At 36.8% G+C, this 22,442-nt stretch overlaps 2 long non-coding RNA genes across 3 annotated transcripts in view; one reads left to right on the top strand and one right to left on the bottom strand.

The window, feature by feature from the left end:
- Window positions 1-22,442, top strand: part of LOC128086121 (uncharacterized) — a 185,371-nt gene that overhangs the window by 86,062 nt on the left and 76,867 nt on the right. The window lies entirely within an intron of this gene.
- Window positions 684-22,442, bottom strand: part of LOC128086124 (uncharacterized) — an 84,848-nt gene continuing 63,089 nt past the window's right edge. For both annotated transcript variants that reach the window (XR_008209246.1, XR_008209245.1), the window contains one exon: window positions 684-1,250. This is a non-coding gene — a long non-coding RNA (uncharacterized LOC128086124). The remainder of the gene's footprint in view (window positions 1,251-22,442) is intronic.

Genomic DNA, 22,442 nt, shown 5'->3' with positions numbered 1-22,442 from the left:
TGTTGAGTATATCTATTTAAATTGCTTGTAATTAGGCACTATAACTTTAAAATATAAAAACTAATAGATGTCAAGTATAAAATGAATAGCAACCTCAATGAATTCTGTTTCTCACTGTTTCCTTATGAATTTTTCAGAAACAGATGTAGCTTTATTATATGAAAATGTTTACTATTTGAATATCTTTATCTGTTTTAAAATGGTCTATGAATATTTGAAGCTTGAATTTCTTGGCTATAATATGCCATAGTCCTATTAGGTTTGGAGGAGTGCTGCATTCTGATATGAACAGCTATGCTTTCAAAACCTAATTTCTCGTGAATATAGACACCAGTTCTGTGATGCACTAAAATACCAGAGAAAGTGATGGTTTTCTTTAAAGCAACTGTAAATAGTTCTCCTGCTTTTAGATAACTCTTGTTTAATTGTACCTGTAAGAAAGCATAAGTTGTTTTTTTCTTCTTCTTCGCTGCCACTAGTTGTTTAGTTTTCATGTATAGTGAAAGGATGAAAGCAGTTTCAAGGAAGTAAATTGTCCATGATGAAGTTCTGGTTTGTGCTGGGTAAAGGAAATTACAACTTATTTACTCTTTTCCCTCATCGCTTCAAGTAAAAGAAAAATCTCATGTAGAATTTTATTGTATAAAAGAATGTCTTCAGGGGAAACAGCAGGAAAGTAATGGCAGAACAGCTGCATTACTGTGCAAATGTAGAGTAGTAGAAATCAAACACACTTAAGTCCAGTAAGTCAAGATGCTAAAAACTAAGTGGAAAAAAATTAAACAAAGAAGGAAAGCAATATTTCTGTTAGATGCGGTGTTTATTGCCAATGGTATTGGATGTAATGTCTTGCTAAATTATCTACCTGCTTCTACAGAAAGCACAAATGGACTTGCATTACTCTCATTTCTGTGCTGTTTATGGACCAAAGCAAAAGCTTAATCCATATATGTTAGCTGTTGTGAAATGGGGATAAATTCACAATGAAGGCTGAGCATGAGTAGGTGGGCTTGCTCACATTTTCTCTCGTCTTCTGCTTTAGCACCAGGTCTGTCATCTCAAATGCATGTTCTACTGAAGAAAAAGTTTTCAAGGGAAACTTGAAAGTGGCTAAAAATTGAAGTCTGGATGTTCTACTGCCAATAACTTCCTTATTTATGATTGTAATACCTTTTATTCATGCCATGAGCATCTTGGAGCTTGTTAGATCTTCTCAGAAAAGGGACCGCTTCTGCTTGGTGACTAAATCACTGAAATGAAATCAAACCAAGGAGTCCAGTGAAACATACACTCCAACAGCAAAGGTAAAAACAAAAGCCAGTGCATTAGTGCTATCCATTCACAAATGGCAGGCTGATTGCAGATAAATATACAGGCTTGTAAGATGAATGGTTTGAAAATTGCTGATAATTGTAAGGCTAACACTGATACTAACCAAACCAGTTTTCTTTTTTCCTCCTCACACTTGTATGGCAGTTTTGACCACATGCCAGCTTGAGAGAGGAGGTTTTGTGGAGGGTCAGTTAGTGGGGAAGGCAAAGCCAGTGGCAGGACTATAAATAATACCTCTAGCTGAAATTCCTTGTAGGAATATAATAATCTCCATAACTATTAATGTATTTACTATAAACAAGGACATTTTCCTCCCCTTTTCAGTGCATAGCTTCATGAGTACATATAAGCAGTACTTTCCGTGCTGTTTTGAATTTGGGGGCCAGTCCAAGATTCCTCCTGGCACAGAAGCACCTTAGAGCACGTAATCTAGCAGGGTGCTTACTGGCATTGGCTTAAGCTGGACTAGAGGGTCATCCATTCTAGGATTTCTTCTCAAGAGTATTTTTTCACTTACACAGGACAAAGTCAGAAAAAAATAGTGTGTCTTATGGTCCTAGATGGTATCAGTTGTTGACCTCTGCCTTCCAACAGTCTAAATTTCCACTTCCTGAACAATCTGTTTGGAACGCTGCTGTGCTGCTTCTGAAGAACATGCTCCTAACATTACAAGTGTATATGCTGGATGACTCTGCCAAAATGGCTTTGCGTTATTATATGTTTCTTATCCAGCAAAGATAAGATCACAGGAAAATTAACTCCCTGTATTAAGAAGATTTCTTGACTTTCTTGGTGTGTTAGCAGTGTGTAAGTTGTTCAGAACTGGGGCTATTGGTGGGAAGACTGCATGGAACAGGCAAATAATGAATGAAACACTGGTTAGGGTAACATCACATTTTAGCATAGGGAACAGAGCATGAGTGTCCAACCTTTTTGCTTGCATGGACCACAGTGAATGAAAAGGAATTGTCTAGGGCTCCGTCTCTGAAGGTTGCTTCGAAAATAATACTTCCTGATTATTTCTCTGGAAGCTACACCTGATACAGTAGGGACAATAACACAAATTTGATAGAGCAAATTATCTGTTGTAAAACCTATTTTTCAATGTAGTCACTGTCATTAGCTATGCCTTTTCACCGTGATGAACAAGAGCCTGCTCATAACAATCTGTATCGGTAGAGGTGAGCCACTCACTGCTGCTGGAATGCACAGCTGGCTGCTTTGCTGTGCTCACATCCACTGGTTGGTCTCCTAAAAAGCTCAGCAAGTGTTTATGAACATGGTGCTATTTTTTCTTCATGGAGAAATTGAGTAATACACCATTGCTTCATACAAGCTTCCATGTCAGATAGCATTCTGCCAGGCTGCCTTTCTGATGCCATCTGTCACATAGCAACAACATGTAACGTGGGAAAGCTCAACATCTACTGCCATACTATCAACATCATGAAACAGGAGGCATTATTTTCAAAATAGCTTTCGTAAAATATATTAAAGTATATGATTAATGTATGTAGGTAACAAAACTTTTTTTATTTAAAAAAGGGTGACTTTGTTTTTGTGAACCTAATGCATCACTCTGATTCCATGGCAGTGGATGCAATTCTTAGCGAGCGTTTCAAGGTGTTTGATTTTGATGAAGTTTTTCTCTTCCTGTGCTTCATCCTTGAAAACATTTGCTCACAAATGTATGTACTGCCATAAAGTGATGAGATGAAATAAGGTGTGGTTGCAAGGCGAGAGATATTTCTCTCGAGTAAAATGAGGCTTATAAAAGTCTGATAAAGAGATATGATCAGATTTCTGATTGCATTGCTGTGTGCTCCATTTGGAAATTCACAAGTGATATCTTTATACTGACTGAAGTAAAAAAAAAAAAAAAAAAAAAAAAAAAAAAAAAAAAAAAAAAAACCAACCAAGATTATGATGACTTTGTTTGCAATCTTTAAACCTATTCTGAAATTCCTATATCACAACAGAAAGCATGGCTGCGTATTTTTCTGTAGTGCTGCAGTCTTTGCTGAGCAGCAAATTGGGAATGCTTGCAATAGAAGGAAGAGGTGAGTGGTAGTGTGTGCAGGGTGAATAGTCTGTGGGAGTGCTGTGGGAAGAATTTGTGTTTCACTGTAGTTATTCAGTTCCAGTAAGGCATAATTTCACATCCAAGTCCCTTATAGTCGTAGAACATGTAGGGCAAACGCTGTCATCTCTCTGAAAAGAGAATTGACTGATCTGAGTAGGTCTATTCACACGTGCAAGATTTATCCACCAATCCTTTTCAGCCTTTGAATAGTAATATTGTGCAGTATTAGGCATGAGCAAATGTCAGCTAATAACACTTTTGTGACTCCTCAAGGTAAATGTATCATGGCGCATTCTAGATTCTGCCCTTCTTAAAGGCTTCCAGTTTTTCTTCGTTTTGCTTTGTTCTGTGATGCTGTTTATAGCTGGCTTTTTAACATTATAGCCAAGAAAAATAGTGGCTTATTTAACAAAATAATGAGTAGATTTTGAAGGCTGTAGCTGTGGAAATAGCTGCATTCAGTGGAAGAAACACTTTGCAGAGTGCTGTACTATTTCAGTAGAGTCTAGACAGCATATCAGTGAGTAAAATGATAGGGTTCTTCTTATTTTTTCTGTTTTGGATACTGAAGCATTTAGACTATCTCATTTGAACCACTTAATTGCTTTGTATCATTAGTGTTTATATTGTGTGTGTAAAAGCTACATTTAAAACTGTTGCCTATCTTTAATTAACACAGGTACAACAGAGAGCATTTTGACATTTGAGAAATCCACCTCTAAGCAATCTATATTTGAGTAAGCTACACAGAGCTACAGTGATATAGTGGGTAAATGGCACCTTCCAAGGGTATGGAACTGGTATTATGACCCAGCTGTGCTATGGGACATTTGACACTCCAATTCCTAACTTTGAGCTTCAATATCGATATCACAGAAGTTTTGGAGGTAGGATTATATTTTTTTAATACTAGGTCTGAGGTGTTGCTATTAAAATAAATGGTTCTGTGAATTATCAACAACAATTACATCTCTTGAGGGATGGTAACCAGCTGACTCAATGTTGTTTCTTTGTTTTCTAGCTGTATATTTCAGACACAGACCGAATTCTAAGGAACACTCAGGTATAAAGGATGTAAACTGAAGTACAGGTTTATTTGATTCATAAGCACGTGGCCTCTATCTATTGCTTGGCGTGGTTAAGTAGTTGAGAGTGAAATCCTCAAATATGGTAGTTTATCCTTCCTTGTAAAACTTTTTGCTTGAACCTTGCTATAGAAAAGTCCGTTTTCAACCTCTTTTCCCCTTCTTGAAGGCTGACAGGAAAGTCTAGGCTTCTATTTCTTTCTTCTTTCCATTTTCCTCAAAGATACCACTGAAATTAAGTAGACTCAACTCAGCTGAAACACACACTATCAGTGGCAGTACGGAATTACTGCCACAGCTCTTCTTAATGGGTTGTGTCTGTGCTCTGTACCTCATTCCACAGACTCACCTTTTCTGAGTAATTCTGTGCTATGCAATATATCACTGCTGTTTTAAACTAGCAGTTTCTTATTAACATCCAATATAAGAAAGGGCCACACTTGAAGAGCTCATCCTTTCCTTCATGACATAATTATACAAAAAACACTTAGTGCAGAAATGAAGTTACTTTTCCCATGTGGAGCTGAGGTGCTGATACTGCTAGACTGTTGCTCGTAGGTCTTCATGCTGAGAAAGCAAATCCAAAATAAGATGAGGCATTTTTCAAAAATTCTTCTCTTCAAAATAATGGCAAGTAATCTGATGCAGAATTGAATATTACTTTTGATTAAATTAATTGTAGTACTTGAGTATGTCATAGATGTACATTCTTAATAAGTATGACTAGACCAGATTTTCTGGTAGCTGAATACCGGTGGTTTCAATTAATTTTACTTATTTGTAGCTGTGCGTAGTTGTTTTCAGGCTGTTCTGTTTAAAGGAACATCAGGGAATTTCAAGTTTGGGTTCCTCATTTTCTTGCTTCCTTTCAAAAACCTGTCATACTCCAAACACTGGACTTCAGGCTTCACTCAAATGCTGTTGCTTTACAGTATTAGCCACAAGTAAGTAAAGGTGATATTTATGTCATCCAATTCACTGAGTAGTCATTTCATTGCAAAGGACCAGGTGTTGATCTTATACAAACTGAGCACTACAGATCAATACCTATCGCAATAGCAATTGTTATTAAGGAGGATCAGGTGTAATGAGAACCATAGTTCCACTGAGCCTGAGTGTTTCTAAAGTTGATACAAACCCTGTTATTTGCCATGTAACCAAAAGGGACATTTGATTATTAATTCTTTTTCTACAGGCAACCATGTCTTAAAATTCTTTTGATTGTGCAACTTTCTCTTTAAAGGTAATGATATTTTCTTCTATTAGCAAACCAAATTTCTCTAGAATTTGTAACTTCTTTCAGTTTGTCTTTTTGTGATAAGAATGTGATCACATTATTGTGATCGTATTATCAATTGGTGTATATGATCTTTGAGTGTTTGCATTATTTTTTTCTAAGCTTAATAATATTGTTCTGGGTACATACTGCATGGTGCAAGAATGCCTATAGAATGGCTTTGAACAAGCTTATATGCTCTCTGCCCTCATTTCTGCCTGTGATTTTGATGTAGCTGAAGTGTACAATCTGCTCAAACTACTTAGAAATGGAACACTTGAGGTCTTTCTGTTAAGCTGAGCTGCTTCTGTGGATACAAACCTCATGAATGGGAACTGGAGGATGTGTTGAGATGCTGATGGTGTTCCAACTTTCCCTGCAGGACATTCTGGAGTTGAGCCAAAACTGATTTAAACTGAAGCGTGTGTTTACAGTGCTGATGCTGGATGTGTCTGTAGACTGGACCCCCATTCAGCTGGCAGCGTTTTAATCATCTTTTGAAGGACAAACACTACTTCCCTGATTGGCTTAGTAGACCACCTCTGTTCTGATTAGAGCACATATATGAATTATGCATACAGTACTAGAATGGGAGCCAAATTGATCCCACTATACAGAAATGTGTATTTTGTACCTCTTGTAGCAGCACTACTGCTTCCCTTTGACAATCTCTCTTCAGATGCATACATATTAGGATTACTTCTTTACCTGAATGTATTATGTGACTAAGCCACATACTTCTTTTGATCAACATAATTTCAAGATCATTCCTGGCCTCAAGTTTTTTCAAAAAAGAAATATATACTCTTAGAATCTCTTGTGCCTCATTAAACTTCTTACCTTCATGAGTTAAAAGGCATAATGAAATTAGCCCTGCCTGCAAAGCAACTGCACTGCTCTGTTACACACTATTACTGCTGTCCTCTCAGCTTTCTAAACCTCTTCCAAAGGCCAGACATATCCTTTCAGATAAATTCAGTGGTTGACAGTCAGATGGGTTTTGGTGCCAGAAGGCTCACTTACATCGTAAACTGCTTTTTGTCTACTTGTAACACAGGCTTTGAAATAAGCTCTATAAATGCTTTACTGCACTGATATTACACTTATGCAAACATCAACAAACACTGCCACGAGCAAGAGAAAAACAAGTTAAACAAATTAATTTACCATCTGGAAGACGGGACAAGTTTTGTGCTAATATTTAGGGGTCAGTATTTACATTTTACTCAATTTCATGCCAGAGAATACAGCAGTCTCATGCAGATATTTTTATTGGGGTTAAAGCCAGTTATAACATGAGAGCCAAATAATGTCAGCCTATACCAAAAAAACCTAACTAGAGATTTGTGATTTTTGTACCTAATGCCTTTAAATAGTGTTGAAAGATGGAAGTAGGAAACCAGAATTGTTCTGTGTCATTTGTGTGTATGAAATGTATGATGCAATCATGCTTCAGCCTTGAGAGGACAACTCTTGGGGGCAAGAGTTAGGGATTTACTAAATTACAGAATCCCAGAGAAGAGCTGGGTATGGTTTCAAAGTGAAGCTTAATGACATTACAATTAACACTGACCTTCCACCCTTCAAACCTCACAATTTTTTTTCCTTTGTGGCTCTGTTTTCCAGACATATGAATAATATAGCTGGTATGATTTGTCTAGACCTGAGTAATACTAAAATACAAAGGAAAATAAAAGCAGTTTTCTCTAAAATATAGCTTCTTATGTTTGTGTTCATCTAAATCTCTTCAGTAAAATCTAAGATGCAAACTTCACAGAAAGCGTTTAAGGGCTTAGAAGAATATGAATTAATTTAAAATAGTGAATTTTGCTAGATGGTTTTGTCCATACAGTTTAACCGAGTACATCCGTTTTCTTAAGTCTAATAAGTATATGCTGATGACAATAAAGTTACAGTGGATTTTAATTGCTCTAATTTCCCCTTCATTATTCAAGGTTTGCAAATAACAGAACAAATTTTTGTTATTCTGTGTCAAATTCATTTAACTAATTTTGCCCTGGACTAATGATGCAAGGTACTTAACTTTATTAATTAAAGGTAACAGCCAAGCGTGATGCCTAAGGATGACAGTGCTGATGATGTTCTCTATTCTAAAGAACCACACTAATTTAGGGTTTTAAAGTAACTGCCCTCTAAGTTCTTTGTCCAATTACTAGGTGGTGAGTTCAGGCATATTTTTGCCGTATTATCTCTGTAATCCTCTTGAAATGTCACTCAGCTACTAAAACAATTTTCTTAATCTATTTACATATTTTTGCCCCTGCATTGTTTCACTGCCTTCTTTCAGGTTAACCGACTTGATGGAAGACTACTAGTGGGTTCATGTTACTTATCCCTCAGTGTGTAGAACCAGAACAGCTTAATCAGATTTAACCTTGAACCTGTTTCATCCTTTACTCCTTTGTCACATATGCCACATACCTGGAAGTTGTGTGCTGTACTATTGCACCAGCCTCCAACATTGATTTCATTCGATCTCCTTAAGATTTGGTTCTGCCAACTGCCTCTAAACAACCTGGGTGTAATCTCCTTTTGAGATTATTGGCAGAAATACTGTCTCCCTTGATGTTTTTACAGCTCTAGGAACAACTAGCTTTCAATAGCACCTTTGGGCACCACAGAACGTATATAATGTGCGTGAGGTGAGAGGATGGATATTTTTTTTTCCATAATAACTTCTATACTTCTGTCACAGCATGATCACAAGCTGATGAGAAACTTCAGGTGACAAAATCGAAAATTTATTCTTTTCCAACAGAAAAGTAATGATGTTTTCTTAAAAGCCTTACAAATGACCTTAAGGTCCTGGTATTTTTAATTTATAAGACAGCTGTGGAATGGCCCTGCGCACTGCTTTATTTATAAAGCAGCACACAATAAAAAGTATATACGACCTTATTAGTTACTCCATATATCTGAAAATCAGTGTTGTATTGCAAAACACTATGTGAGAATGAGCCAGAAATGCTGTATTCTGCACTTTAGCTTGTTCCACTGAGTTCTTTCTAGAGTCAGTTTTCTGGCAAATGGGAGTTAAAATGGGAGTTACTGTGACTGGGAGATATAAAGGATTTCAAGCAAAATTATGAGCTTAACAGTTCTTGTTTACTTTTACCTAAAAACTTATCAGGATTCATAGAGAGGTTCTTGCTTTTTTGCTCCAAAACTTTAGATTCATCCTGTTTTTCTCCTTCAGCCTTCTTAAAGTTTTCTCTATTTCTTACGTCTAATTGCTTTTCATTTTGTGAGTTCCTTTAGCTTTACCATAGTAGTCTTCTGGCATGATTGCTCTGCTTGCGTATATGGGTCACTTACTGTCTATGAACTGAAATATTTGCAAAGGAAAATACTGAATCCTTATGAGAGTTGAGTGCAATAATAAAACAAAAGCAATGTGATAAATGTAACTGCCATACATTTTTCAATAGGTCAGCTGTCCACTATTCTCTAATATATCTCTGCTGATAACTTCTGAAACACTCTCACCCTCTAAGGCACTTCAAGCACATTAGCCTTCTAGAAATTAATGTTTTCCTCACAAATGAGCACCTTCCTTCTAATTTTCTGTGATAATATTTCTTTTTTTTGCAAATATGAATTCAAATGAAAGCTAGTGTGAGACTTCTCAGTATAAGGTAAGTTAAAGTTATTTTGTGAGTTTTTGCTGAGGAAAACATGATTCAAAGCAATTGGAAAAACTGTTTTTATAGAGAAAGAAACGAAAACAGTGCATGTACATTATATATACACAAACTAAAGCATGCTTACATGTGATGAACAAAACTGCTCAGTAACTGTTATTGTGCTGCCAAGGAGAGAGATTGTGATGCACTGAAAGACAATCCATAAAGGCCTGGTTTTCCCAGAGCTTTAACCCTGCTATCTACAAACATTATGGCATACTACGTTTTGGGTTGGTAGGACTCCTAATCACTTAAAAAACATTGTATCAGGTTTTTAAATATCTCCTTTAAAATAGTGATCCAGCTCTAGTACTGCTCAAGAAGTTCGCTGGTTATCACCAGCATAAGAAGAAACAGAAGCTATTTGAAATGGCTTTGCTCAAAAAAAAAAAAAACCACTAAATAGAAGGAAACTTACATTAAACACATCGCCACTCAGGATAACATTTAGTTTATAGAAGTTTGAATTGTGTCCTTAAGGCCTAGAAAGCAACCAGAGAGAGCACCTTTTTCTCGGGGGCGAAAGCCTGCATTGCCTTGCTTTATCAGTGTCCACAGCTGTCAGTGGGGCTTAGAGCTGTAGTTTATACACACACTGTTTTGTCCCTGTTTTCAGGTATCTGTCAGATTTCTAGTGTTGTATTTAAACCACGCATACTGCCTTGAAAAGGGAACGTGCAAAGTGATGATACTTTAAATAGACACAGCATATGCCTCGTGCCAAGGGACAATTTAAACCACAGAAATACTGTCACCGATTCCAGGCAAACAAGCCAGTAAGTAAAATGATTGATGATGATGATTCGCCTGCTGCAAGTTGGTGGTGCTTGTTTTTCCAAAACATCCATTTATTCACCAAAATCTAATCTGGAGAGAGAGTGTGCCAGATAATAGTGGTTTTGTTCTATTAAGAAAAGAGCACAATAACGCATTTCTGTACCATTCTGTGATTTGTGTATGTCAGGCTTGCGTTCTCTTGCAAACTACTTCTGGTATAAGCTACTACAGGACTCAGGCTATATTTGTTTTTGTCACGCAGATGCATTCATGCTATTAACTTGTAACACCAGCGCCTCATGCAATGAAAAATAATAGCATAGACAAAACTCAAAATATTTTGTTTCAAGAAGAATTTAACTGTAGACCAGTATTTTCTGCTTTGCTTTGTATTACATTGTATGAGACAAAAAGCAGTGTGGCTACATACTTAATTCCTTTTTTTTCTTTTAAAATAGCAGAACTGGTGAAACTAGTACCTGCGATTTTGTCTCATATTTCTGTATTTGCATATTTTATAATCTGTGCTGTGATATGCCTCTGCTTGCTAATTGTGTAAGCATCCACGCACTGGTGATTCTATGAAGAGAGGAGAAAGATGGGAATAACCAATAAAAGCTAGTTGAGGAATCCTCTCTTCATTTTTCAGTTCTAAGACTGAAGTTGTTTTGGAAGTGAAACTGATTACTGTTGGCTAAAAATTTCGGGGGCTACAAACTCTGGACTGAAATTGTGGATCCCTGAAATCAATGAGACTAGTGGCAGCAGTGCTGGTTTCCCTCCTGCCGTTCTGCAAATACGCCTTAATCTGTCTGGGTGGGTTTCAGCTCATCATGGTCCTTCCTGGTTTCCTTGTTTGGATGTCTGTCTTGCTGTCCTTTTAGCAATTTGATTGTAGCATTTACTATTCTTGATCTAGAGGTACCATTGTGATCTTGTCCTGTGTTGCATGGCGCTTGTGTTGGGCCGTATGTTCAGTCACTGAATGCAGTGGCTTTGGGGCCTCTCTAATTTATGCTAATTTCAAACCTCAACTTGCTGAAAACTTGCAAAATCTTTATTTGCTCTGGTACCTTTGTGTCCTCACTGTCCAGGTGAAGACTCTGGATCTAGAAGCTGTTGGTTAAAGGAGTATTTGTACTACTTTATTCTAGCTTTTTTTATTATTATTTTATTCCAGTAATATGCCTTGGTGAAACTGAATAAGAAAAACAGGGAAGAAGTGTGAGATAAAAGCAAGTGACAAAGCAGAAAGTTTGTTGTATGGGTGAAGTGATTGCCAGAAACTCAGAAGTTGTATTTATGGGAACTTGCTTTGCAAGTTTAGATTTCTATTAACTTCTGTGAATCTTAAAAATTAGAATCTGTTTGCCTTTCATATCTCCCTGTCCCTCCCTAACATCCTAAATAAAGCAACTGACTTACAGCTTGTGCAACAGAGGGGCTGATGGTGATGCTTTGACAGCTGTATACTTTTGGCACACAGTGTCTGTTGATTCTGCTGAGAATCAAAATCTGAGTGATGCCCTTTGTTAGCGAGAGTGTTTTTGTGGATGGATTATATTTAGTGTAAAGGAAATCTGTGTATTTATGAAATGGCTTTTAATGTTATGTTATGCTTTGGTCTCTGTTCCTTTCCTGTAAGAAAACTGTATCATTCTGTTTTGAGTCACGTTTAACATTCAGATGATATTCATTCACAATATCTTTTACACAAGAAATAGAGCCAGTCATTCTGTATGTACAGTTAGTCTTCTACATTTTTTCCAATATTTAGTACTGTGAATTTACTGACAAGCAATTTAATGTTATTAATAGCCATTTAGTATGAGACCTTGCTGTGACTCGTCACATTCAGCTTCTAGATTAGATTATCTGTAGTCATTTTTCTATCATTAGAAAACTTTCTCACTGCAGTAATCGCTTGTTTCATGTTTTCACTTCAAGAGATGATGCTCAAAACCTTTTTTTCTTGACAGTCTCATTTAAGCATTATTTTGTTGATGGTGGTTAGTTGATCTTTTTTTTCCAGTATGTTTTTTCCACTTTTGGTGATATTTTTTTTTTGTTCATTTCTAAAATCCTACTCGCCATAAAGTGGTGAAACTCTGACTCCGTATTTCTTACCAGCATTTTATCCTTTGACTGTTTATTTTTTCTGTAACTTACCTCATTTTTACATAGCTAGCATTATTTAAGCTACCCCTTAGTTTTAAAGGTAGTTTTTTTTTCCTCCTGTAGAAGGCAGTGTATTAAAATATAAGCAATGTTGCAAAGTGGATTTTTGTAAACTACATCCTGAACAAGCTCTTTTGCACTAGTCAGCCAATGCTACTCAATAGCACTTGAACATTGGCTGTGCATTATTCTGCAAGGATTATTCCTCTTACCATGGGTTCCTCTCACTAGTTAATAATTAAAAAATAATTAAATGAAAATTTCATAAAACTCATTAAATTAAAAATCATAAAACAAATTTTGAATTAAAAATATACTTATGTTAATATCTGATGTGACAGCTGATTTATCTGGAAATGTCTTTACTGCCTTCAGGGCCACTCTGATGTTCCTTTGCATTTTGATTGTCCTGTTCTGATTATACCTTTTAGTAGTACAAAAACTTCCTGATTGTCAAACCTTCTGTTTTGTACTGCATTTTAGTACAATTACTTATTTACATTACTTGACTTTCACTATAATTTTTGTTTGGTTAGTTTTTTCACCTGTGCCAATACGGTCTGGGCTTTCAGTTATACTTCTATCCTAATGTTTTTATTGTAATGTTTTACCCCTTTTTATTATTCTACCAAACTCATGATGTGTTTATTTTCCATATTTAAGAAGCCCATCACCTTTATTTAACATTTCTTCTTAGTGTTTATAATAAATACCCTTGGTCATGCTATTTTTTCATGTCTTGCTTAATTACGATTTTGTGAGAGTTCTTCATTACTTGCTACCTTAGTTGGTTTCCTCCAATTTCATTCCCTGAGAGATGTTTTTATCCCTTTCTTTATATCATTACCAGATAAAATACCTCATCTTAACATGTATGCTTCACCTCTCAACCTCAGTCTGTCCCATCTTGTTGCCCAAACAAAAACAACACAATATTCCTATCACCTTTCAAATACTAATGCTCTGATCTCATTTGGCACCCTGCTCCCTTTGTTTGGATATTTTTCTTGTTGTTGCATAGTGTTTATGTATTTGATCTGTTAGTTGTTGGAGGGTGAATATATTCCCATCTGTTAAGACTAGCTGATAAAATTTAATCTTTGGTATTTAAAGATTCATAATGGAGTGAGGATATTTCCATGTGCAGCATCAGTAGTAAGCTGATCACAGTAGGAACCAGGTAAATTCTTACATGGTGAGGTACTTTCTCATTACTTCAATGCATTGCTGGTAATATTTGAGTATGCTAGAATAATAGGCTTTAGCTCCAAATAATTCAGCTTTTCAAACCTGCTAAGGTCCTTGCTAGCAGTGTTTTGGGACAACATGTAACCTGACTGATTTCCACTGTCAACCTAGGTGAAATATAGTTTAAATTCAAATAACAGGTAGGCAGTGCTTTACAACAGGCAGAAGTGTAGCTATATTTCAAATGTCTTTGGAATATTGAGGCTCTCATATCTAAATGTCTGTACTTTTCGAGTCTATTTGAATGTGCAGAGCCATAAAAATTCAGGATCATACAGATTGCAGTATCAGACAAAATTGAGCTTGCTGTCTGCTCATTTATTTCTTCAACTACAGTCAACCGAAGCACATGAGAACACCCAAATATGTGCAGTAAGGACGCTTATTTTCAAGTCTTTATCCAGTTTGGCCTTTTCTGTAGGGGCTTTCTGAGTGTTGTTTGCACTGGTCGAGAAGTTTAGAAAGTATCAGCTCCAGATTCCTTTTCAGGTGTGTTGTGGGAGCACGTGTACATCACTGCCCCTGAAAGGATAGTCTTCTCCCAGGACAACTCACTTTCTCTGGTTTGAGTCATTAAAAAGAGGAGATAAAAAGGAAAAATGAATGCAAACAAAAACTGTTGGCAGAAGTGAAAAAAGGATCCTTTGGAGAGGTTGGTTTTTTTTTTGTTGTTGTTGTTGGTTTTTTGTTGTTATTTTGGTTGGTTGGCTTGGTTGTTTTTCTGCTTTTTTTTTTTTTTAAGGATAAAATACATCTGCCACTTCAGTGGTTAAATTTCCGGAGAACTTCCACTGATATCCAATTAGCTCTGCAGGGAGCAATCCAAGTGGGAAAGCATTAGATGGAACTGAACTTGTGATAAATCCTGCTACAGCTAAGCATTAGTCAAAAATACACTGATCTAATAACAAGTCATGATTACAGTTTAATCCTGACTGGTACTTTCAGAATTACAGATAAAATGTATCACTTAGTGTTGACTTTTATGATTCCCTAAGGTAACAGTGTGGAGTTCTCATTAACCAAAAGAATTATTCAATTTGAGGCAGAAGCCATCTAACTGCGTGCTTTTTAGAGGGCTGGGATCATTGCTGTTGTTGCAGAGGGGTACACGAGTTGCCACTAAATCCAGATACTAATCACACCCCCTTTAGTAAATTCTAAGCCTCTTACTTAAAACACTTCAACAGTTCTAAAATTTCAAATGACTCTCTGATTTTCTATTTGAGGGGGATTCCTTCTACCCCACCTTTCCAAATGTGATAGGCATTGCTCCAATGCTGCTTTCATCTGGTGCCAGAAAGTATGGGTGTGATGAGTGAAAGAAATAATTCATACTTATAATATTTCTAGATTTTTGTAAGATTAAAAAAAAGTGCCACTGGTTATTGGAAATAAGATTACTTCTATTTAGTGTTAGAAGTGTAAAACTAAGTCTTTTTTTTACTAAAAATAAGCAATTTCCAGAAGATAAACTCATTCTTTTTAAGTACTTCACGTATCTTTAAGCAGCATTTAGCATTCAACTATATTTATTTTATGCTATAAACATACATTACTTTTGAAGAGTTCCTGTACATATGTTTGATTTCTGCAAGAGTTGTGCAATATATATTCTAAGATTACAAAAGCAATTAACATTAAAATTATTCATAGAAAGATTAGGCTCACACTGGTGTCTGCTTGATGGAATAATAGACAACAGTGCTTGCTCAGTACCTGCTTGGGTGATATGTCTTAAATGATATATAACGAGGATCATCACAGATACATCTTTCTTTTTCCAAATATTAGTACATTCTCCAAGTCATGATAATTACAAAGTCATTTTTATTATCACAAGACCAAATAATATATCCCCAATGAGTATCTGTCAGAATATCTCAGAGCCTATAAGCTGAAGTTTTCAGATCTGGTGTGCAGTAGAATATGAAAATAAAATAAACATTGAGAATTTTAAAGCCAAGCACTGTTTTGCAGTTATTCTTGTTTTTCATATTATCTTTGTATATAAATAATTCTAAGACCAAAAGCATACTAATGTATTTCATGGCTCTTCTGTTCCTTGAAATGTCTTTTTGTTTCTCTCAATATTTTGTCTCTCTCAATATTTCAGAATATATTGATTCTGGTGAAGTCGGACATCTGACTTCATTTTAAAAATTGAAAGATTTCCAGGGCAAGGAGGGGAAGAAATCTATCCTCTGATAATACTTCTCATTCATTTCAAAAGAAAAAAGCCCCAGTATGGAAAAAAATGAATGGAAGAGGTGGTTCTCACTGCAGCTCCATTTTGGATCAGAAAAGAGAAAGAAGTCAGTGAGGTTTTTTTAGGGAACTTGGTCTGAAACTAACAAATCCAAGTTGTTGGAAGATGAGGGAGAAAGAGGAATCTGATCTGGTGTGGTTGCTGAACGTGCAGCCGAAACAAAAGCTTTGAATGACTGATGAAGATCAGTGCTTAGTTAGGTTTGATACAAATGAATAAAATACCTTTCCACCACTTTCCTGCAAAAAAATAAAAAAATAAAATTCAACAATCCAAAAAAGAATCCTGTAAAGCAGTAAATCCTGTAAGAGACCCTCACGAGATCCTAGTGCGGAATTAGCACGCACTACTGACTGAGTGGGAGAAGAGCCAGATGTGTCTAGTCTTACCCAACCTTCCTGACCTGCAAGGAGCAGTGAGGCTCCTAGGCTATCTTACATATCTACATCTGCATTTCTGCTGCTCCCTTGTGGGAGAATGGCCAAGGAGAGGTATCTCAGTCAGGAGACCAGAGTAGGGCTTAGGACTGGACTTGACTGAAGAACCAGTTGTTTCTCTCCATACTGGCACCTGATAAACAGCTGCTAGGGTCCTACTCTGCAGAAGGAGGAGAGCCCGGAGTCATCTTTGCTCAGAATGTTAAGTGTCTCTCTGCTTCCTCTTGGCACCTGGGAGGTAATTTGGAATATGCACGTTAAATCTCATCCATGGCCAACTGGTCTGACAGTGTGGAGGGACACAGCTGCTGTAGTAGCATCTGAATTTTGGTCTCGGGTCTGACAGTACAGTTACACTGGCTTCTGTTAAGTAAATCCTAATTAAAAATTGTGCAACTGGAAATTGAATTGCATTCACAGCTGTGATGAGTTTAGGTGTGCCTTTTTCCATACAGGTGTTTGCATATATTTATTACAGTATGTTTATAGACTATCACTTATGACATCTTGTATTTAATTTCTCTGTGGTGGTGGTGGCTTTCCTGCTGCCTTAAAGGGTGGTCGCCTTTCAGCATAAGCAGTTTAACAATAAAGTCTGTATGTATTCATATTCTAAACAATCACTCCAGCTTCTGTTTTCTTACTGTTAAGCAACAAATTATTCAAGCCATACATGGCAATGAGTGCTGCTGCAAACAGAAACACCTGATTGGACAGAGAGCGTAAAGGAATTTAAGATGCATGTTCATCTGAAAATCTCTTTGCTGAATTCTGCATAAGAATAACAACAAAACAAAAGGCCCTTGAGTCTCCCACATGTTGAGGTGATTCATGTTTCACACTGACACATTTGTCACTGCCTGATGATATGACTCTACATGTTGAAGGAAACATTTCTTGTCAGACATTTTTCTTTTGTTGCTGTAGTTCTGAAATATGAAAAACAACAAGTGCTGAGAATTATAGCTTATTAACCTAACTGCCAACTAAAACAAAATAATTTTTCTAGTATGAAGCACTAGGGTTCTGATTTTGTGTAATGATTTATATTCATCTGTAATGTGGCCTCTTGCAAAATTACTGTAATAGGTGTTGCAAATATTTGTCAAGAAAAATGAAGATATTTGAATTAAAAAATAAAAGCCTGTTTAAGAAAATCCAGTGCAGCACATAAATATGGTGATTCTACGATTCAGATAAGCTGCAGCTGAACAGCCCATCCTGAACATTCCACCAAGTTGAGGTTCTCAATTAATGTATCATATGATTGTGTCATCGCTGGAAAGACAAGTGCTCTATAGCTTTACTCCAGGAGAGTCATTTAAGTGTGAAGGAATCATAAACATTACCCAGCACCAGGCTTCTAGTGATAATCTCTCCTTTAGTAACCAAGGGCAATCTTTCTTATAAAGAAAAGCTTCAATATCAAACATTTCTTTTAACAACAAAATGAATGCTAATTATATTTTTGCCTGAACTTCTCTTTCCCCCTGTGGTGATTTATTCTCTAGGTTTTTGGAGACTCCCGCAGCAGTATTTTAAAGTATATTTTAGTAGGGATCTATTTTGATGTTTAATTACATAAAAAATTATTTTAGGTAATCAGGAGTAAAAACTTTAAATGAAGCAAATAGTAAAAGCTGATCTGCAGTTGTGTCTCTTACCCTCACATGTCATAGGATGGATTTGAGTTGTCTTCCTATATATAAATTGTCATCTTGTATATACTGGCAATTGGTATAGCATAATGAAGTAATTAAGGTTAGACAGAGAACTTACTGCTAAAGCTGAGACTGTCTGCTAATCATTATTTTAAGAGCACAAAGGTTTTTGTTGTTGTTAAGAACCCTTGATTGCTTTGCAATTGCATGTGATAAAAATCTACTTAAATCAATCTCCTCGTGTTCTTGTTTCAGCAGTTGAAGAGCTGCTGTTTTCCAGTCCTTTTCACTGCAGTGTTGGTTTGAGTTCTTTTGTCTTTTTATAGGCTGGCAGAAGGTTGTTGCTGGTGGGTTCATGAATTAGGGGATACTAAAACTTCATAGGGGATCAGCAGGAAGTTGGAGAGGTTCAGAGAACCTCATACATACGTAGAAATGAACTCTTGGTCTGGAATTACTAAAAGTGCTTGGAAAGTATTGATATGATCACATTGTTCTGAAATCCTTCCCTAGCATCCTATTCTGGCATCTGTTATAGACATGGATTGGGCTTAAAACCACCATATCTGGAGTCTACTTTTGGATAGACTGCAGGCCATCAGCTCATAACTTGTCTTCTGTGGCGTGTTCTTCATATTTCTCCTGTATGCAACACGTGTGTGTTCCCTTTTTGAATGGCTGATATCAACATGACAACTGTGGAAAGCATAGAACAGTGTGTGGAGAATGGTAATTAATTAATTACCTGGGTTGGCAGTTTAATTTTAGTCTCCCCTTTGCTTGGCCTCTTGTAATTTTCACCAGTACAAATAATTTACTGTGGAGCAAATGCAATAAACTCAGGTTTCTTCTGGTGTGTGATTACATATAAACATGAAGATGTACACCTGTACCAGCATACAGGCATGAATTTATTCCCTGTTGCTTTCCTTAAAGTGTGTTGAGGCTGAAACTATACAGGACTTTTATGTTTCTTGTTTATAAAGATGAGGAGTTTCAAAACCTAATTTTATTCTGTGCTTACAGTTTCTAAGTATAAAACAAACAGATTTAATGAATGACTAATTCAGCTACAAATGTTAGCTTTCAAAAGCTTCGGATGACCTAACAGCCAAATAGACAGAATTCCTCCTTCCCTTGTTCTCCTTCAAAAATCCTTGCTCTCATAATACCTGTTAATAGAAACTGGTGTCTGCATCCCTGAAACTGACAGTTTGGATAAGCAGCATTGAAAATCGTGTTTATCTTCACATACTTTCAAACTAGGATTTAAAATCCCCATCATTTTTTGTTGTTTATTTGTTTACCATTAGAGCACTTTCTTTGAGCTTCTGATTTTTATGACTCTCTCACTAGTTCAGCAGCTGTGTTTTCATTACCTTCACTAAGAAAGACTGTTCAGGTCATGCATTTGGGGTCACATGTTCCAGCCCACTGTATATGAAGAATACTGTGCCTATCAGAGAGCAGTCAATGGCAGTGAAAAAGCAGAGGAGGTTATGAAAAGAATGTATGCTGCTCTTAACCTGCCACCAAAGCCTCATTTGAAATTGTTCCCATGAGGTAGGAACACCATTAGGAAAGTTTCTGCAGGCAAAACTACCTAAAAGGATTCTGGAGGTCACTTCAGGCAAAAATCTTTAGAGCAAAATAGCTAGATGTGCAGAAACCTATTAAAAATATCTAGTGCTATGGATAAATAATGCCTTATTGCAGAAAATGTATTCAACTGTGACATGCTTTTCAATCATTAGTAAGTATTCAATACACTTCCTAGAGTCATTAACTGAAGTATTTTAAGAATCCAGCAGTAATGTTCTCTGTAGATACAGCTCGTGGCAATTCTTGGTACTGGTGTTTTTGTTAAAGTCTTTTTTACAAAGCTATGCGTCTTTGTTTGTACAGTTACTCATCTAGAACTCTTAGCTAAACAATTCATATTTTCTCAGTAATTTCCAAACAGATAATTGAATTCAGTAGGCTTTTTTTTTTTTTTTTCCCCAAAGAATGTTATTAACCTATGTCTACTATGCAAACTATTCTAGTATTAAATATTGTTGTTCCTCTATTGTCCACAGCAGTGTATATTCATCCTAAATCTCACTACTTTTCAAGCAGTCAGTTTCCCTGGTAACAAAATCAATAATACAAGTTTCTGCTGTAAATGGGAGCAGGATAAATACAGACACATAATGCTGACTTCATTTGTGGCTCTTCTGAAGCAATTGGAAATGGAATCCATTGTGTAATCTCTGATTTAAAGCTTTTTTTTCACCTCAGGTAATTAATCCATGAGAAGTGGATGAGCCAAATAAAACTACAGTGTAGTCTACATTTTCTTTTGTTTTCAGATCCTTTGCTCTCTCCCCTGTCAAACTATTAAATGCATGGCATATTCAGTAGTATGAAAAATGTCCCAGGATTAGTTCTTTTAACATGTCTGTAAGAGAGTAGCATCCACTCTTCTGACAGATTCTTTAGATGAAGAAGTAGAATCTTAGAATCTTAAAAGTGGGATTTTAGAAGTATAATCTGAGAAGCACCCTAATTCTCTTCCACAGTGCGTTCTAAAGAATCAATCTTCACATAATTCTGTTAGTTACAGGCTATATCGACCACTGAGATTGGACAAATTTGCTTTGTAAGCAGTGGAGCACTGTTTGGCTTCATGTCAGCAGTTGCTGCGTTGAAGTTGCTCTATTCAAACCAGGCTGTTCAAGAGAGAATAGCCAAATAATAAAACAGCGTATGATCTGTGTCTAGCAATTGAATTTGCTCACTTCAGCTTGTAATCTGTAGCTGCTTTTGCAGGATGCTGCTAATTCAAACATCAGTAGTACTTGAGCTTCATGGTGTTTTTTTTATAGGCCACCAATTGGGAATTTATGGAACCACTCATCTCAATTTTGTTGTACGAATGTCCAAGTTATATCTTGACTTAACGCTGTACTGAATAGATGCCAAAATTAGACAGAGTTGTAGTTATAACATTGTTGCTGTCATCTAAATCACTGCCCATACATGCTGTAGTGTATGATGTGGAGAGTAGGAAGAAATTATTTGACTGTGCAATATTTCTGCATATTTCTCTATTGGTCATGCTCATTTGATCGTTTAAAGTTTACTTCACAGCAACAGTGGCTGGAGCTTTAAAGAGCATAGAATAACCAAGAATCCAGCCTGACATGTGCACGAAATGCTGCCATGTTCTGCCATGCTGGCACCAGGCCAACACCAGAATGTCTGCCACAGCATCTCATGCCCTGCTGCTTCTCCTCCTTGCCAAAATTAGACTTGCATTAATGACAGAATCTGGGAAAAACCATACTGTATCTTAGATCTATGCCTTGCAACCACCTGGAATAAGTATGTAGATTAAAGCCTGCAACTGGGGGAGATTTGACTTTGTGACCTGTAGGGAACACAGCATTTCTGTTGATCTGCTTTATGCATTTCACATTAGATCGGCCTGAGAGGAACACATGTATAACTAAACTAGCTAATGATGTAACTTTTTATAAATTATTCAACAGCAGTCAGCTCTCAAGCTTAACGTGAGCAGATGACTTCATGGTCCCTATTCCAAACTCATCATTACTGTGCTACTCCTTCCATATTCCCATCCAACCTTCACTCTGGTTGAGACCTCTTTTTTTTTTTCTTTTTTTTTTTTTTTCCCTTTTAAATACATTTTTGCTTCCTTGATGTTGGTATTTGCTTGATTGCTTTAACCAGAGGATTCTGCAGCAATGAATTGCAAAGGTGTTGTTTGCCAGCAATGTGCCCAGGTGGCCAAGGCCAATGGCATCCTGGCTTGTAATGGTAATGATGTGGTGAGCAGGACTAGGGAAGTCATGCTGCCCCTGTACTTGGCATTGGTGAGGCCTCACCTCGAGTGCTGTGTTCCAAAGAAGGGCAACAAGGTTTGTGAAGAATTTGGAGAATGTGCCCTATGAAGAGTGACTGAAGGAACTGGGGCTGTTTAGTCTGGGGAAAAGGCTGAGGGCAGACCTCATTGCTCTCTTCAAATACCTCAAAGGTGATTGAAGCAAGAGCGGAGTTGGTCTCTTCTCACTGATGACAGATGGCAAGATGAGGGAAAATGGCCTCAAGTTCTGCCAGGGAAGATTAAAGTTGGATATCAGGAAAAACTTCTTTACAGAAAGGGTTGTTAAGCACTGGAATAGGCTTCCCAGGGAGGTGGTTGAGTCACCATCCCTGGATGTGTTTAAAAATCATTTAAATATGGTGCAGTGGATATGGGGCATGATATAGCAAAGGGCTGTTAGAGTTATGATTAGGTTGTAATTGGACCTGATGGTTTTGAAGGTCTTTTCCAACCTGAGCAGTTCTATGATTTGAAGTAATGAGAAAAACAGACCCAGACACACA

This window comes from Tympanuchus pallidicinctus, unplaced genomic scaffold, assembly GCF_026119805.1.
Source record: "Tympanuchus pallidicinctus isolate F22 unplaced genomic scaffold, pur_lepc_1.0 scaffold3, whole genome shotgun sequence".
In the NCBI taxonomy this organism is placed as follows: Eukaryota; Metazoa; Chordata; class Aves; order Galliformes; family Phasianidae; genus Tympanuchus; species Tympanuchus pallidicinctus.
Note: the sequence above shows the minus strand (reverse complement) of the source record. Positions and strands in the feature narration are given on the sequence as shown.